Source organism: Manis pentadactyla, chromosome X, assembly GCF_030020395.1.
Source record: "Manis pentadactyla isolate mManPen7 chromosome X, mManPen7.hap1, whole genome shotgun sequence".
Taxonomy (NCBI): Eukaryota; Metazoa; Chordata; class Mammalia; order Pholidota; family Manidae; genus Manis; species Manis pentadactyla.
Window position 1 is genome coordinate 95,612,802 of NC_080038.1, and position 18,568 is coordinate 95,631,369.

Below are 18,568 nucleotides of genomic sequence, written 5' to 3' on the forward strand. Positions count from 1 at the left end.
AATTCTCTATAATCCACAGTCATATGCCAGGAGCCATCTGGCTTTTTTACTGGCCTCACTGGGGAATTGAAAGGACTATGGGTGGGCTTTATAATACCCACCTTTTCCAGCTCTTGGAGAGTTTCTCCAATCTCTTTATGCCCTCCAGGCAGTTTGTATTGTTTGGTATTAGTCACCCACTGAGGCACAGGCAAAGCTATGGGTGGGTGCCTAGCATGTCCTCTCAGAACTGCCTTCACCACACGTACTCTCAGTCTGAACTCACCTGCAGTGGTCTGCAGCCATAGACCCTGCAGGATATCAATCCCCAAAATATACTCAGGAATAGGATATATATATACACAGTATACTCCTTTGGAGGTAGATGCCCTATTCCCAAAGGGATTTGGGCTTGTTGCACTCTGATAGTCCTACCCCCGTATCCATCTATGATAGTAGGGGTCCCAGGGAACCACTCATGGTTACCATGAATCAGTGAACATTCAGCCCCAGTGTCCACCAAAGCAAGGACACATTGTATGTTCACTGGGGACCAGTGGATAGCTATTTCAACATGTGACCACCGGTGCCCCCTGGTCCCTCAGGGCAGGTACCTCGACCTTCCCCTCAGTCGAACCATGTTCCCCAATTATCTTCCTGTGTGGGCTTGAGTGAGGTTGGCTCACTCTCCAGCAAGAAGTCTTACAAACACACAGGCCAGACTTGTGGCTCTATCTCTGACCTCTGCATCTTTGGTCTTAATGGCTTGAACTACTGCTCTGGTTTCAGTTGTTGCCATAGCTCTAGTAAGATCCTATTTCACTTCCCATCTAATTTCTTTCCATCTACTCCTGCCCATATTAAATCAACCTACAACTGGGTCCTCATAACCTTCATGGGGCCCTTTAAATTCTTCTTGTGAGTAGCAGACCTTATTTCTTTTCATGTTCCCATTGCTTCAGCCTCTCCTAAGTCTGCTACTGTACTGTGGCAGTGCTAAGGCATTCTGCCTGCCAGTTTACCCTTCTCCCAGCACTCCAGCCCCCTCCAGAAACAGGTGAGAGGATGCCCCCCAGCAGGAGGTTGGTCTGCTGCTTGGCTGGTGCTCCCATGGGCCATGGCTCTGCCAGGGATCTGAGTCATCAGAGGGCATGTGCTTGTGTGGGAGACTGCAGTGCAAGGAGCTGGCACACCAGTGGGAATTGTCACCTCACTTATGGGCTGCCCTAAGAGAGGGGAAAGAATGGCCACTAGATACCCAAAGAGGGATGTGGGAGCTGTTTGAAGCACAATATTTCTCATCCCAGCAGTGAAAATCTCTTCATCTGGGCCATAATTCTCTGGACTCTAGATGGCATTTCTTATGCCTAGCTCTTGTAATACTTGTTGGCACTCAGCATATGTCTGCCATCTAACAGGAGAGGATGGTAGTTCACCCTGATTGGGCCACACAGCATGAAGTGCAGCCATAAGCCCATCAAGGAGGGAGTGACTCCCTGAGGTCTGATGTGCATTTTGTAATTGCTGCCTCAAGGCAGGCTGCACTGTCAGGGAAGACAGCTTTCCCATCTCTGATCCCAACAGAACAATTCCATCCACCCCTAAGTCCCACAGATGCAGGAGCCAAGCTGATACTGACTCCAAGGGCTTCTGCCTAAACCAGGAGCCCAAATCCATCAGCAAAGCCTGAGTATAGGGGCGGAGCATAGAGTGCTCCACGACCTGGGGAGGGGCCTGCTCCTCTCCTTGGGGAGCTCTCGGCTGCTGGGTTTTGTTTTCTTTACAACACTGGGTGTGCTTTCAGTACAGGAGGGGTCAGTGCCTCTGGCACCACCCCCTCATCCTTCCCCAACTCCTCCATTTCTGGGGCTGATGGCACCTTTCTCTCTCCTTCCCCGAGTGCCTCCCTCAAGAGTGCTTCTTTTTTCTTTATGGCCTTTTCCTCCTTCAGAGCACCTGGCAGCGCTGCTGTCTCATTCTGTAAGGAATCTTTTACCTCTTCAGTGGCACCTCACTGCTGGCATTCTCGTGCTGCCTCCTCCCGCATCAATGCCATTTCCTTCTTCAGGGAATCCACAGAAGTTTGCAGTTCATGTTCTTGTGCAGGCATTTCTTGGGTCTTTTTCAGGAGCGTGTCCTTCTCTTCTGTAGACTTTTTTAATACTGTGAGAAGCAGCCAACCCACAGTCCCTGCTGCCTCCCAGGAACTCTGCTTCTCAAAGGATCTGCTTACTATACCAAGCGCCACCCCTACTGCCTCAGGTTTCACCTCCACTTGCCTCCAGTCCTGGGGTGGGGCCAAGCCCTCTAGGAGGCAAGGCACCTCAGGCCACATACCCAAGGGGGACAATCCACTGCCTCCCCATTCACAGGGGCAGCTGCTGAAGCACCCCTCCCATAAGGGCAGCCTGTCTTTTTCCTTGGTCAACAATGAACTCTGCCAACTTCATCAATTGTCTTGCCCATGGGTTTCAGCTCCCGGCAAGTTTGCTATGGATTCAATGTGACCAAAGAAATTGACAGCAAAATATTCTTTGGGGTGAAAGGGTTTATTACCCGGCCGGCTTGTTCTCCTGGTAGTAGGTAGAGCACTAGCACCTCTGCCTCCACCCAGAGCACTGGGCAAAGCTCTCTATATAGTGCAATAATAGCCTATTTCCTAAAGGTGTGGAAGCGGTAGCCTAGCAACAGACCAGTTACATCACCAAGTGGTTTAAGTTCAGTGAGGATCCTGGCCATAGGAACCCCAACTTACCCACACCCCCTCATATAACAAAATACCAATAAAAAGAAAAATACAATAGGAACACCCCAATAACTGTGGGGAAGTGAAGAGTGGTCACAGGGCATTGTAACAATGTGGAAAACCTTTTCTAGCTTGTCTTTGAGAAATGACTGTCACCAGAATGCCCATAGAGGAGCACAAAGTCCAAGCTGGTCTGTATAGATGGCCTCAGCACACTTGCAGTCCACAAAGAGAATGTAGCCATCTGGGCAAACTTAGGACATTGATTTTTATGAAAGCACACAGCCCAAAACAGCCCAGATCAGAGGAAATCAGATGAGGGAACCAGAAGCTAAAAATGTGAATTTCATCAGGCTTTTTTTGAAAGAAAAAGTTTTAAATCCCAACATGAGCAAGAAAGCAGCAAGGTTAGAGGGAAGAAAGCTTCAAGACTCAAGCTGTGATTCAATTGAAGTGTTGTGGTCAACAGATTTGCCAGTGACACAGAAGACACAGCAGGCCAACTCAAAGAGTAAAATGTAAGAAACAAAGTGAAAGGCCAACGTCTATACTGATGCCAATGCTGTAGCCACACCTGGGTACTATCAAATATGCCCCCTGGGCTAAGTTAGGCACACCAGTTATTTCCTTCCATCTCATAATATTGCCTCTGACTCCCTGATCTGAACAGGCTTCACTGCTCTATTCTGCTGCCACTTCCCTAAGCGACATCTCTTCTAAACTGGAGGAGGTAGCCCTTTCATAACGAGAATGAAAACTTCCTGCCAGTTCAGTAGACTTTGAGATTTCAAACGGAAAAACAGAACAATGCCCTGAGTCACATAACAAATCCAGAAAACACAAACTCTCTTCTGATCCTTGCCCTGTCTTAGAGTAAATCATGTCACCTTCAGAATCTGGAAAATGGGGTGGATGAGAACTGCCCTGGGGATCAAACACTGGTGGATGGCATCTGTTGTTTGGTGGTGCTCAGAGCAATGAACCTATCAACACGTGTTCACTGAGGGTCTTCCCCATTCATAGCAGTGTGCTAGGAGCTATGTGGGAGGAGGAAAAAAGTAAAAGACAGCTGTATCAAATGAAAAGAAGCTGTAAAAACCTTCCATCGGGGAACACTGAACCACTACAACAACAACAAAAATTCTTCCTCAATGTCCTTGAAAATAGCAGGGTTTTTTTTTTCCTAAAAAAAGAATGAAAGACAAGTTGTCCCTAGGAGAAAAGATAGAGTCAGGCTGAGCTTGAAAGGGAAAGGGCTGGAGGAAGAACTAAATAAGAGACATCAAGGAAAAAAGTCTGTGGAAAGAGGGGGAGAAAGAAAGGAAGAAGGAGGGAAAAGCTGTTGTAAATTAGAAGTTTACAGCTGACCCCACAGAAGAAAGGATGAGAGGTTTGGCTTAGAGTGTTGCATTTGAAGAATAGACTTACTGCAAGAGATGGGACCCATTAGCCAAGGATGAGGAGGAGTCTTAAACTTTGTTTAAGAAAAATGGAGAGTTATCAAATAGGAATGCCACCTTGTTTAGGAAATGAATGAACAGACACTCTAAGTCCATCGTACCCTTAGACTTATGTGGCCCCAATACTAGGGTAAAAAAGCCCTCCCTTGGTTGAACTTCAGTGGTCCTTAGTTTTTTAATTGTAATTTTTTCTGAAATAGACAAGTGATCTGCTACTTCAATTTGATTTTCACCCCAGGCTTCATGACATTGCCATTGAACAGCTTCCAAGAAAGGAATGCCAAAGGGAGGAAATTAAGATGAAAGAGCAATTACCCCTCAAAGCAAGCACACCATACCATCTGTTAACTTGAGTATGGCACTCATTACAGATCCATTGGCAAATGGCTGTGTGCTCAGGAATCTGAAAAAACTGGGCCCAGAACCCAAAATGCAGAATAAAAGAGCTTAGAAGTTGGAGGGTCCTAACAACTATCAGCCCGTCCTTTTACATTTCAAAAATAGGCATAAAGCAAATTAATGTAATATAAACTGTGTACATAGGTATTGAAAAGGTGCCAAGGAAAGGAGAGAGCAGCACAAACTAAGTATTAGTCAAGGAAGACTTCTTGTAGGACTTAAATTTTGCCCAAGTTTTTAAAGTGAGAAAGAGACATGAATAAGTGAAAAGGGGAAGTAAGCCAAAAGGAAAAGTGACTTCATCAGCCTCTTCTTACTGCTCTCGTTCTTTGAGTGTCTACGAGAGAACAGACACTTTTCTAAGTGTTACAAATGCATTATCTCATTTAATCCTTATGACTGTCCTATAAGGTACATACTACCAATATCCTCTCATCTATAGATGAGAAACCCAAAGACTGGACAGGACAAGTAACTGGCATACAGTCACACAGCTATTCATTTGTGGAATAGGATGGGAATGGCAAGTCCCTGACTCAGCTCAGTGCTCTACTGCTCAACCAGATTGTGCTGACATAAAATGCTCAGGTCAGCAGGCCAAGGAGGAAAGGGGCACAGAAGAAAAAACAAACTAGCTATCTGATTCATACTTATATTGTACTAAGGTATTATACACATATAAATATCACCTTGTTTATTCATTCTGGTAACATTATTGCAACATTGTTCATCAGCCCACATATAAATATACGAATTGAGATTTTGAGAGGTGAATGACTTATCCAGGGTTCTATCATGAATAATACAGTGAAAACTACAATTCCCAGTTTCCCCTGGGCAACATGGCATTAAATTATTTTAGGGCTATAATGATCTTTTAGCATTTTGCATATAGCATGTACGTTTGAGTTTTTAGGAAGGCAAAAATTACGCAATTCCAGTTACACTGATTGTGGAATGTTATGTTCAAGCTATAAAAGTTTTTTCCCAAACCCTGCCTTCTTCAAAAGCAATGCTTGTCCCTGTGTTATAAGTTCTTCTTATACAACTCTAATTCCACACAGTTCTATATGTGTGTCTCCTCTCTCTCTCTCTCTCTCTCTCTCTCTCTCTCTCCCCATTCCTCTCTCCTCCCTCCCTCTCCATCTCCATTTGTTGGCAAACACAAACACACAAACATGTCATAAGGTCCCTTACAAGCCAAAGCAGTTTATGCCACAAAATCACAGCCTGCCAGCTAAATTCAAGACACTATAACCAGTGAAGATGAGCCACATGACTTACATTAAGATAAACAGCTTTAAGCAAGGCAGGAATAAAAATTTTTTTTCATTTATCAACTGTGTATTTGAGTGGCTCTCTCTTAGCATTTATATAGAGGATTTTTATGAGGGGCTTTGGGTGATTTTTTTTCCTATCATTTACAAATTCATTTTTTTCACTACTAAAAGAGGCAGAAATCCAAAGGCATACAAATTCCTATCATTACTCGGGTGACACTGTGCCCATGGACCTGCTGTGAGCTCATTCATATGACAAGGAGATGTGACCTTACAGGTAGGAGCTGAGCATTTTTCAGTCCTTTGGCAGAAAAAAAGAATAGAAAGGATCTTTTGCAGGATGAGTTTATTAGAGGAAAACTGGAAATGAAAAATGTATCTTCTTATTTGTTTTTTAATGAAAGTCCAGGCATCAAATAGGAACAACAACAAAAAAAGAATCAAAACGATGTCTGCCACCCATTAGCCATTTAAGAGCAATGAGGCAAGAGAGGGAGAGCAGGGAAAAAGGATAGAGACCATGGGGGTTGGGGCATACACCTTTTTACACAGGAAGAGCAAAGCAGAATCAATGTCACCCCAAAAGAACTAGAGTTTTGCTAGCCTTGCCACAGGTGCTCAATAATATGTGCATTTTGTAAGCAGATTAACTTGGACTTCTCTTCCAAGTGCCACAAGAACCTGTGGTGGACATCCTATACTTGCTGAAACCAGAGTCTGGGCTAAGTCAGAAAAACAACTGATCGTGAAGGCAGCTTGTCAGCATCCAAACATTTCACAGTGAGTAAATCAAATAACAATTATCAAATGTTCCTTTGGACATTGATAGCTCTGGGCAAACTCATGAGGTTGTTCCCCTTGGTACCACTTTTCTGTGCCCTTCTCCCATCTAAAACTCTTAATGTTCAATATGCTAGAAACTATCCCCCCAACATCAAATTCCAAACCTAGGAAAAATCTAATAACAGTCATTTACAATTTAGTGTGGATTTAAATAAATTCATTCCCTCTTCCCAAAGGACACTTGAAGTTTGAACTCTAATTGTAAAATGAAATGCCTAACCCTATGTTAAAAGGATTACAGACAGCAGCAAGCAGATGAGAGGTTTTGGACGATGTCCCTGAAATGATGCAAAGTGGATATTTCACTGACTGAATCCCTGTAATAATAACAGCACTTCCTATTTTGTGTGCACTTTCTGTGTGCCAGGAAGCATACTAAGTGCTTTACCTGGATCATCTCAAAACCACCTGAGTAAGTAATTTCTATTTTCACTCCCATTTTGCAGATGAGAGTATTGAGGGTTCAAAAAAATGTAATTCAACTAAGGTCAACAGCTATTAAGTGGCAAAAATAAGCATGGAACTTAGATTGGTCTTATTCCAAAATCCGTACTTTTTTGTCACTGTGACTCTATGATTGCCTTTGGATTTACAGGCAGACTAGTAACATCAATCTTGAAGAGAAGGGAGTAGGATTTAAGTGGTTGTACTGACTCAACAGGACTTGTTTATATTAGGTGGGGCCTGAATCGATGGGACACTGTCTCTCTGGAGGACTGTAATGACAATTAGATTTCTCAGTTTACCTATGAGGATTAGCTAGATTTTACATATTAAAGGAAGTCTGGATTATGCCCTGCATATTCCTGCCAACCTTAGACTCAACCATAGATATTTGGATTTTATTTCATTTGTCTTTTAACTCATTCTAACTTTCTGTACATTTCTCAATCAGCTAAGAGCCTGACTTTGAGTTTCATTTTAAATGGCCGCCACTCTATTAACTTTTGGGAATTCTATGTTTGTCTCCTTCTCAGGGTTGCTGTAAAGGATAAATGATATATTATAACATGAACTGCCTATCACGATGATTTCGTGGACTTTTCAGGACTTGACAGTTTATATTGATGGTACTGAAAACAAAGGGGTTCTAAGTGATGCTGCAAGTAGATTAGGTTCTGTGCCTACATTTCTGGTACAGGTATTTTGATCTCCAAAGGATACTAGATGATTAATATTAGCCTTCTGGAAACCTAATACCACTTTTCTAAGTCAAATAAAACAATGTTTGACTTTACAAATCTCACTTATTTAAAAGACAGCCAATTCTTCATGGAGAGATTCTTTCCCCTAGGATCATATAAGTCATTTATTTTAGGTGATTTTTATTTAAAACAAATGAGAGAGAAATGAGACACTTAAGGGTGCTATAGATGGATAAACAAAAGCACAGGAAGAAGACATGGAGCCAACATGCTTTGAGCTCTTTCCTCACAACGCTCTTTTGCTCAATGGCACGAACGTCTGAGTGTGGAAACTGTCAAAGAGGGCATGGGATGGGGGACTAGAGCAACAAGCAATGCTGCTCGTCTTGCAGAAAGGAAGCAAAACACACCTTTAACCCCCTCAGGCAATCAAGAAGAATTTAGTTCAAAGCAGGTAGTAGAAGAGTGGTCTGGCAGACACAGACTACAACCTGGGAATGGGTACCTTCAGATTATCAATATATAATGTTGGTAGCAACATCTGCAGCCTGCTTCAGTACTACTGGAACCTGGAAAGCATTATACATTATACCAACGACAAAAGCAACTTTTTCTGGCATTTTAGTTATTGGAACATTACAGATTAATTACACAAACTTTACTTAAATGACAAGTCAGCCATTTTCCTTCATGAGGAGGAACACTATACTAAAGGAAGCCTTAAAGTGGATTGTGTTTCTTTGAAAATTGTATTTTAAAGCAAAGATCCATAGTGCTAGTTTTATGAGTCTCCAATTAGCATCACAAAGGAAACACCAAAAGGTTAATAAGAGATGGTTAGCCTGGAATGGTGGTTGCCTGGTGCCAGTCCAGCTCAGTGTGCTTGCAGACTTATTAGCTGCATAGATGGATTATCAGCTGAATTCAGGAAGCGCTCATGTGCTGTGGTAGCAGAAGGCTAGTTAGTGTGATGTGATACACCTACCCTACAGCTAACTAGGGCCTAACATTAAGGTAATGCTTTCTGTGGTCAAAGAAAAAAGGGTTTCTTTGCTTTCAACTTCAGTTGACATTAGTTATAAATCAGAAAGTGTATGGTGAAGCTCTGAGAGGCATAATGAAACCTTCTAAGTTGACAGTTGGCATGAACAAAGGTCTGGCTCCAAGTCTTTAAAATCCACTGTGTGCACAGATATAGGCACTGTATGTCTGAATTCTCATTTTGTCACTAAGCAAAATCATCCCAGTGTAAGAAAACCCAAACTTAATAGGGTACTTCTAGATCAACAGTCAACTTCAAAAATGTACAAATACTTTAATGGTCAGTGAGTCAAGTAAAAGAATTTGCACTTTGGGTTTCACTCTGGACCCTGCCATCAGTTTGGATTCTGAGACTAATAAAGTCTTTAAATCCTGGATGCATCAGTTTTTCTTCCAGAAAAAAAAAGGAATAGATATTTATATGAAGTATGTCTCTGGAATAAAATGGCTCCTTGAATTAAAGTGACTAAATTTTCTAGCTAGTGATGATAATAGTCATAGTTCCCCAAGCTTAAAACATTCCACATTTGCATATATGAATGATGGTTCAGCTTCTCATCTGACTTGCTTTGGTTTATCAATACTGGGCAACCTGACTCTTTTAAGCTGGAGGCATTTTTTTCAATAAGCTGATTCTTAAATTAAATTAAAATCAAAACCATTCTTTTGGTTCACCACCCAGATTACGGCAACTGACAGCCTCATTAATGATTAAAAACAGCAGGTGGTGACGCCTTAGAACATTTTGACCAGTCTAAACATATTGGAAACTATACCATTCCTCTTTGTCCTCTTTCCCATGTATTAAAAGGGGAGGATTCTATTGTTCACCCACTTTGGGAACTCTATACAGGGTGAAAGAGGAAGGAAAAAAGCAAGGCCAAACATCTATTATTATCCAAGCTAAGGACAGAAAGGAAGGACAATATGAGCTTAGAGGTGGAGAAAGTGGCCAGACAGAAAATGGAAAATGTATCTGTGGCACTGGATTTAAATTTGCAAACTCACAGCTAGGAAGCTGCCTTGCTGCAATCAACTAAGGCTACTGAGTTTCTCCAGTGATTACAACAATGTTTGTTTACAAACACCTATTTAAAAAGGAAGCAACATAATAAGTTATTCTTTTATTTAACACATTACAGCTGCCCTCCTGCACGGCTTACAACCTAGGTACTAGACCATGAATTAGAAAGAACCTAAGGCTTAGCTAACCGGGGTAGGAGGAGATTAATGTGTTTTTAAGGTTCTAAATCCCACCAAATTGAAAATCTTCCAGTAAAACTAAGACAAGGACATCAAGAGTCTCATTTGCCATTGAAGTGGACATCACTAAGGTTAAAAAGAACTAATGATAAAACAGTACCATCTATTTTTTCAGACTTCACAGCTTGCAAGTTTTTTGTCTACACTGTTGTGAAGAGTAATGAAGTAGAACTGTTATTTCTGATTACCTGGACCCCTCGAAAGACAGTGTCTCTCATGAGGCCACCTCAGTGAGACAAAACTGAGTGAATTCAGCCACAAAGAGTTCATTTTCTGATAAACTCCTTTGGCCCCTACTGGATTCAGAGCCTTTCAAATCACCTCTGCTACACACCATCTCTCATATTTCTCCAGCTACAGAGTAGATCTTTGACCTGCAGGGTTTTGAGAGACGTCCAGCATTCACTATAAAACCTAAAATCCCACAATACCCTTCTGACTTTGTCACCTGCACACAAATGTCCAGCCCCATGGGATTTGCTCTAAAACAACTCTAGAGCATGGCATCTCATTGAAAATATCTTTAACCCAAGCCATGGGCAACTGCTTTGTATTCTCTCTACATGGCAGCGTAATTGGTTTATGATGCTCCACCCTGCCCAGTTACAAAATAATCTGTTTTGTCTACCCATACTGAGCTGTGTGTCCTCTAAGAAAGCAACTTTTCTGATGGCTCTAAAAGCCATTTCAACCATTTTCCAATCTGGTGCTTGGTAATTTTTTCCCATGACTGGAGTCTTATTAGGAGTAAGCCTTGTAGGGAGAGAAATTGAAAAGACGTTCTTGTCAAAAAGCCACATTTCCAAAGTGGATGTGTCAAATTAGCTTTCCCTAGCCCAGCCTAAACAGGCAATGAGCCATCTGGTAAAGAAAGAGACCAACAATAGCTGAGGCAAAGACCTGACCCTGGATGACAAAAAGCATCTATGGTAACAGAGGGAAGCCATCTCACAAGTATTTTGCCCATACGATAAAGACATGACACACGATTTTAGTATTCTTGAAAATTGCTTTTTAAATTATTACTGGACTTAGTTCCCCATATTTGTTTCATAATAAAGAGGTTAAAAGAGAAAATGAACAGAAGAAAAAACTTCATAAATATTCAAGTTTAGATTCATGCCTTCCTATCCTGGTGGAGTTTATGACTCTTAACCATCTTATGATAGGACAAAAATAGTACTAAATAGATTGAAAGACCCAAAGAAGATAATGATATTGATGTTTCTGTGGACTTCTTGAGTATGTAAAGCAATCCATATGATCTAGCCCTACAAAACAACTTGATTTGCTTCTCATCTGTTAGCCTGTTGGCAGTACCCTAACCAGCATGACCCACAGAACTTGCTGTATCATGAAGTAAGTGGAATATACTCATCTAGCAAATCACCCAACTAGAACATAATTTATTTAGCATACTGCATCAGGGGCCAGGCTTCCATCACTCCTCTAAAGGGATGTCATTACACCAAAGTGTCCTTTGAAATGCATTTTGCTTTCCAGCTCAAATAATCTTAATTAATTTCTTCACTGATCCTATGTAGTCTATTCCATACTGGACCATTTGTGCTATTGGGCCATAAACTCCTAGAGAATGAAATTCTTAATTGTTCAGTGTACTCCCTTTATATAGGCTCCATCCTCCAGTGCTTTCCAAGTGTTTAGAAATATAGAAATTCTTAGTGTCAACCAGTAAAGAAAGCTCCTGGCATTTATTCTCTTGATGACTAATGAGTCCCTTACTACAGGTAATTATTAATAATAATAAATTTTAAGATAGACAGGGAGTTTGAGACAACTATAAGTTTCAAGTGGATCAGGGAAACATTTTCATTTTTAAAAAAAAGAGGAAAAGTGTTTCTACTTAAAAGCAAATGAACAGAACTGTTCTAAAGAATTCTCTAACCACATCAAACTATAAAGTTTCTGTACAGCAAAGGACACAATCAGCAGAACAAAAAGGCATCCTACATTATGGGAGAATATATTCATAAATGATTTATATGATAAGGGCTTAACATCCAAAATATATAAAGAGCTCAACACCCAAAAAGCAAATAACCCGATTAAAAAATGGGCAGAGGATATGAACAGACACTTCTCCAAAGAAGAAATTCAGATGGCCAACAGGCACTTGAAAAGACGCTCCATGTCATTAACTATCAGAGAAATGCAAATTAAAACTACAGTGAGATATCACCTCACACCAGTTAGTATGGCCACTATCCAAAAGACAAGGAACAACAAATGCTGGCGAAGATGCAGAGAAAGGGGAACCCTCCTACACTGTTGGTGGAAATGTAAATTAGTTCAACCATTGTGGAAAGCAGTATGGAGGTTCCTCAAAAAACTAAAAATAGAAATACCATGTGACCTGGGAACTCCACTCCTAAGAATTTACCCAAAGAAAACAACTTCTCAGATTCAGAAAGATATATGCACCCCTATGTTTATTGCAGCACTATTTACAATAGCCAATAAGTGGAAGCAACCTAAGTGTTCATCAGTAGATGAATGGATAAAGAAGATGTGGCACATATACACAATGGAATACTATTCAGCCATAAGAAAGAAACAAATCCTACCATTTGCAACAACATGAATGGAACTAGAGGGTATTACACTCAGTGAAATAAGCCAGGTAGAAAAATACAAGTACCAAATATTTCACTCATTTGTGTATGAAAACAAAGCAAAACTGGAGGAAAAAAACAGCAGCAGACTCACAGACTCCAAGAAGGGACTAGTGGCTACCAAAGGAAAGGGTTTGGGGAAGATGGGTGGGGAGGGAGGGAGAAAGGGATTCAGGGGCACTCTAATTTGCAATCACAATATAGGTGGGTCATGGGGAAAGCAGTACAGCATGGAGAAGACAAGTAATGACTCAATAGCATCTTATTATGCTGATGGACAGTGACTGCAGTGGGGTTGGGGGGAACTTGATAATATGGGTAAATGTTGAAACCACAATGTTGTTCATGTGAAACCTTCATAAGATTGCATATCGATGATACTTTAATAAAGAAAAAAAAGAGAATTCTCTAACCACAGGGCCCATGCCAAAATAATGCTAGCAAACAACTGCTAACAGCATGAATATTTCCATTAGTTAAGGACAACTTTTTATTCCAGTGACTGTCTTGCCAGTAAAGTGTAAATAATGCTTTGGAAGGAGTCCAATTATCTGGTGCAGCAATGTAGCTGAAATAAACAAAAGCATCCACCTGTCACCTCTCCTCCCACCTGCGCAGCTATTGTTGAGACTGAGAACAGATAAAGTTACTGGACATCAGATGAAAAGGGAAACTGGGCATTGAGTACCATTGAGTGCCTCTAAACTTGCAAGGTCACTGGGCATGTCAGAGGTTAATCCTACTATCTTACAGTGACATTAACTAAAAGTGAGCGGGAAGTTCAACCTCAGAGCATGAGTTTAAAAAGAAAATGTTTACCATTGTGATATTATTAAAATCAAGACATCAAGGAAGGTTCTTTCATGACACTCTCATTAAAAATAAGATCTTGATTGTAACAGTCCCTTTTTATTGTTTTTTTTTAATTGGCACAATACTAATAAGGTTTTTAGTAATGCCAGGCTCTACTCTTATAATGATTTCTAAAATCAGAAATAATTATTCATTTCATCATTAAGCTGACCTTGGTCACCTTGGTAAATCCCACATAAGCAAAGCTAAAAAGATGAAACTTTAGCAGTCACTAACAGTAGTAGCTGACACATTCAATTCCCAGAGCCAGACACACAATGGGCACTCAAAAATATTGCTGAATGAATGAATGATATGTATCTGTGCATGGATTATTCCTGCCTGGTATTAGAATACTGGATACCTGAGACAAGAAAAAAAAAGTTGAAAGTCACATATATACATTCACTGTGTGTGTGTATATATATATATACATATATATATGTATATATATGTATATATACACATATATATATATATTCTTGTGTTCAAGTAATTAAACATTTCACCTGGTATATTTGCAAGAGGATGAAGACATTTTTAAAAGAGTCTGTAAGAGCAAAATCAGGGGAGAAATAACCACATGAATTGCAAAACAGTATATCTAGCCTCAAAGATGCTAATTTGGGTCCAGGGGGATCTAATCAACCTCTTTGTTGAAGTAAAGATAAAACTTTTTGACAGCAAATGCTATTCTGATAAAATGGAATTTTAAATTACTCTATGAACATCTGGTCCATGCTACCATTTCTGGAGCCCAGCAGCACACTGCTTTGCAATGTCACAAAATATTCTCCACTGAGAATTTCCTATTTTGCCAAGAGACTAATTGAAATGAGTGTTTGGAAATTTAGCGAGGTGAGAGGTGAGTCAGGGGGATAGGTAAGAGGATAAGGAAGAGATGTTCAGTCACCGAATCACAATTTCATTAAAAAGTTAGAGGAAATGAAATTACACATTGTTGGTAGAGTGTTGAAAGTGTAAACGTCTTAATATACCTGTGATTGAAATGAGAATATGCATAGTATGCAGCCTACAAAACATTTTCATGGCTAATTTGTAATAGCAGTTGCACTAGGCACAGATCAAGTTCTTCAAATCCATGTTTTACATAACAAACATATTAAATAATATTCAGGTGATAAAACTAGCAAATAAGCAAGTTTAGTAAAATTCAGAAGACCCTACTTCCAGAAATAAAGCAATGATTATATTGCATGTGGGTGTGTTTGGATGTGAAAAGCAGATAGATATTGCAAATTTCTGTTTCTTCCATTTGGTGTCAATTCGCATGGGAGGGAAACCAATTCAGTGTTGTAGTGAACTCTAAATTAGGTGCATATTATAGCAATTAGAGTCATCTTTTCAGCAGATGAATTTATAATCAATAATTAAAATCATAAGGTAAGAGACTGAGTGTGATTTGAAATAAATTGGTTAGGCTTAGAACTAGTAAGTATAGTTCTAGGACATGACCCCCATAAACCCCAAATTTTTATCAGGACTACATATTTAAGTAAGCATAATGGGATATCCAAGTTATCACAAATGGTCATGCATCAAACAAGGATGAGACAGAAGCCTATCTACCTCAAAACTATGCAACCCAGAAATAATCCTGATAGGAAGAGATTCAAGCCCCATGATATCCCATCATGCAATAAAACTCATGGGCCTCTGATACCTCTGACCACCCTACTTGTTGTTTACTCTTCTTAGAGATTGTCTGCAGAAATTGCGTAAGGCAAAATTTGTGTCCCTTCCAGAAGGTGGTAATTTTAACCAAATAACAGGGAGGGAAGTCATTGGTTAGAAAATTTGAGTGTGACTCCCAAACTCAGCACCAAATCAACCTCAGGAACCCAATCAGGTGGTGAAATCTGTTGCATGACAACATTTACTTGTCAAGGCACTCTGAGGGCTATAGAAAGATAGCATTCCAGAAAGTGCCATATGCCAGTAGAAGGTACAGGACAAGACTCCTACCTGGGAAGCCATGACAAGAGTTGCAGTATTAGGCATAAGCTGAGACATATTCATTCAAGGGCACTGCTGATGGTAAATGAATTTGTAATTCAGTCACCTGGAAAGCAGGAAATTCAGCTCAACCAGTTCACCAACCCACTGACCTGGTCTTAGGCATGCAGAGAATGATACCAGGATTGATGATAATTCAGAAAGCACAGATTCCTGTCATTCCCTCTCATCTCCACCCTGACCCAGCTCATGGCTGCATTTGATTGGAGCAATCAAAACACACAACATGACTTTTGACCTTTGAATGCAAGTATTCCAGAAATTCTCCTTCCTTGGTTGAATATAGTGATTCTGAATTCCAATCCCTAGGAATGTTCTCCAAGAAGGGTTACTGAAAACTAAGGGATTTGGGCCTTTACTTTGAGAGTCATGAAGCACCCTTGACATTTGCGCTAGCATTCTTCCACTATAGTGAAGTTACAAGAACCAAAGCCCAAAGGAACTTTTGGCACTGTGAAGAAGCACAGGGCTCCAGTGTCTCAGAAAGTGAAGAACAAATACAGTTTGTACCTATCCCTCAAATACTGTCAAAACAGTATTAGTTCATTGAACAACTCCTTCCTGCTCAAGGAGAAATTAACAGATCATAAAATCTTTATCTTTATTTTGAAAAGCCTGAGATTCCCATCAATCATGTGTCCATATATGTGCAAAGAAAGATGCTGTGCTAATCTCCACATTAGAAACATCACATAGCTACAGACATGAAATGAGCCAAACTCCCCAAAAGAAATATACAAGGTACACTCTATTGGTATATTAGGTCCAACTTTGGAGTGGTTCTGACAAGACCAAAATAAATATTCTCAGGATCAGATTTAGTCTGACAAGATCATTATAACCCTTGCTCTTCTCCAGAGACATCCACTCAAACCTCAAGAAGAGTGCAGGTCTGGAACCCACAGGATTTCACAGCACTTGGGTTTGAGATGAATATCACAGTATCAATGAACTGAAAAGACCTGGGACTTTTTTTTTCCTTCAAGGGATCTTGGAGACTTTCAGTGCAGGTCTGAGTCCAGAGGAGATTCTATTTTCCCTCCTCACCTTTCTAAACTGGTAGTCCTCAGAAGCAGTAATACCATACTGCTCTGGAGTGAATATACCTAGAACTGTTCCTAGTTAGAATGGTGACAGAAGCAGGTATGAATGCTAAAATTGCTCAGTGATTGCCTTTCAACCACTGTTCCTTAGGATAAAATGAGAAACATTTTTAATGTGAATCCAGGTTTGGGATAGTAAAATGCTATAAAATGTTAACTGTTGAGATTGTTGCTACTGGTTGCAGTAGCGATATTCAACCCCAGGGAACTGGTGACCCAATCTGTGTGGCTAGGCTAGAGTTGGTTTGGAATATAATTGAGTATCATAGAAAGTGCAGAAATACTGGAATATCATAAGGTAGAGCCTAAGATGAAAGCGAGTCCTGAATTGCCTTTGTACGTAAACTTTAATGGCAAAACCAAATTAAAAAGAGCAAACCCAAGGGTTGGTTCAAGGTTTTGTGACTGCTGGAATACTGGAAAAAGTGAAGATACCTACATGCAAATCAAATATTGAGAAACAAAATGTGAGTGTTGCCAAAATGGAATAGCAAAAACTCATTTTTGTGTGTGTGTGTGTAATCATCTTCTATGCAGGAGAGTCTTGGGATAATGCCACACATTTGCTTTAGAATACTCTCATTGCTATACAGTCTACATAGTGTGTGTGTTTGTGTGTGTGTGTGTGTATACACACAATTAATCCCATTTGTAAAAAACACTACCTCAGATAAACTAACTGCAGTCCACTGATACTGTTTTCCCAGAGAAATATGACAAAAAATTAAAACAGATGCTATTCTAGCCAGGCATAAAGTGAGAATCAATTATGACAATTTCCTTTCCTGGAGTCATTTCACTTCAGAGAGCATCTAACTAAAACCCTTTCTGATATAAATGAAAAAAGCATTTCTTTGAGATAGATACAAGACTAGTAAATGATACATTATCAGTCTGTATCCTGTGACACACTGCTAATCCTCTGAAAATTAAATTGTCCCCGTCTCAGTTATATACATGCTTAATTTTTTCATCTTCAGTCTTAGTAAGGTTGCCCAGAAAGTATATTATCTATGTGGATGTCACCACTCACCAATTAGGGAGGCAGAGTGCACAGTCAGTAGTGACCTCTATATATTATAGACTTTGACACTTGGGGCTTCTAGGGAGGGGATGGATTAGAAAATTTAATAGAATCTACAGTGACTTTTTTTCCCCATGGAAAACATTTTATTTTGTGGATCGTGCATTTTTTTCCTTTGGATTCATTTACAAGACCAAAACAAAAGCATTTAATGATGTTTACGGTGAAATGAAACAGCTGAAGACCAGCACATAATCACCATATTTTGTTTTCTCATCTTTAAGTCTTTTAGCAGTGGGGCTTCCAGCTGAGCTTTCGTCTAGCTTCTCTCAAGACATAGCCAGGAATTCTGAAGCTCCATTGAGCTTAAACACCAAGCTGGATTCATAGTTATTAATTGAAAAAGACAGGTTGTTTGCCTAGCATGTTCACATTTGTAAAACATTGAAAATGACATTTGTGCCCAAGTCCATCTGAACATTCTGCCTTTGCTGAACTCCACTAATGTTTCTATACCCTGGTTTATGCCTAGTTTTAAATAGCTCCTCTTGCTAAAGCATGTGTGGCTGAATTCACAAAAATAGATCGAGTCTTCATCATACATGAAGATGCCACTCCTAACATGTGCTTTGAGGTGTTCTTCACATGCACAGAATGTTACATTAAGTCAGCCATGTTTTCTTACCCTGGTCTTCCCCACAACCAATGGCTGGTGTAGTAGTGAGAGAAATTTGGCATGGCAGCCCCATAGACAAAATGTGAG

The 18,568-nt window shown here is 40.2% G+C and overlaps 1 protein-coding gene across 6 annotated transcripts in view; it reads right to left on the reverse strand.

The window, feature by feature from the left end:
* PCDH19 (protocadherin 19) overlaps positions 1-18,568 on the reverse strand; it is a 102,275-nt gene that overhangs the window by 20,916 nt on the left and 62,791 nt on the right. The window lies entirely within an intron of this gene.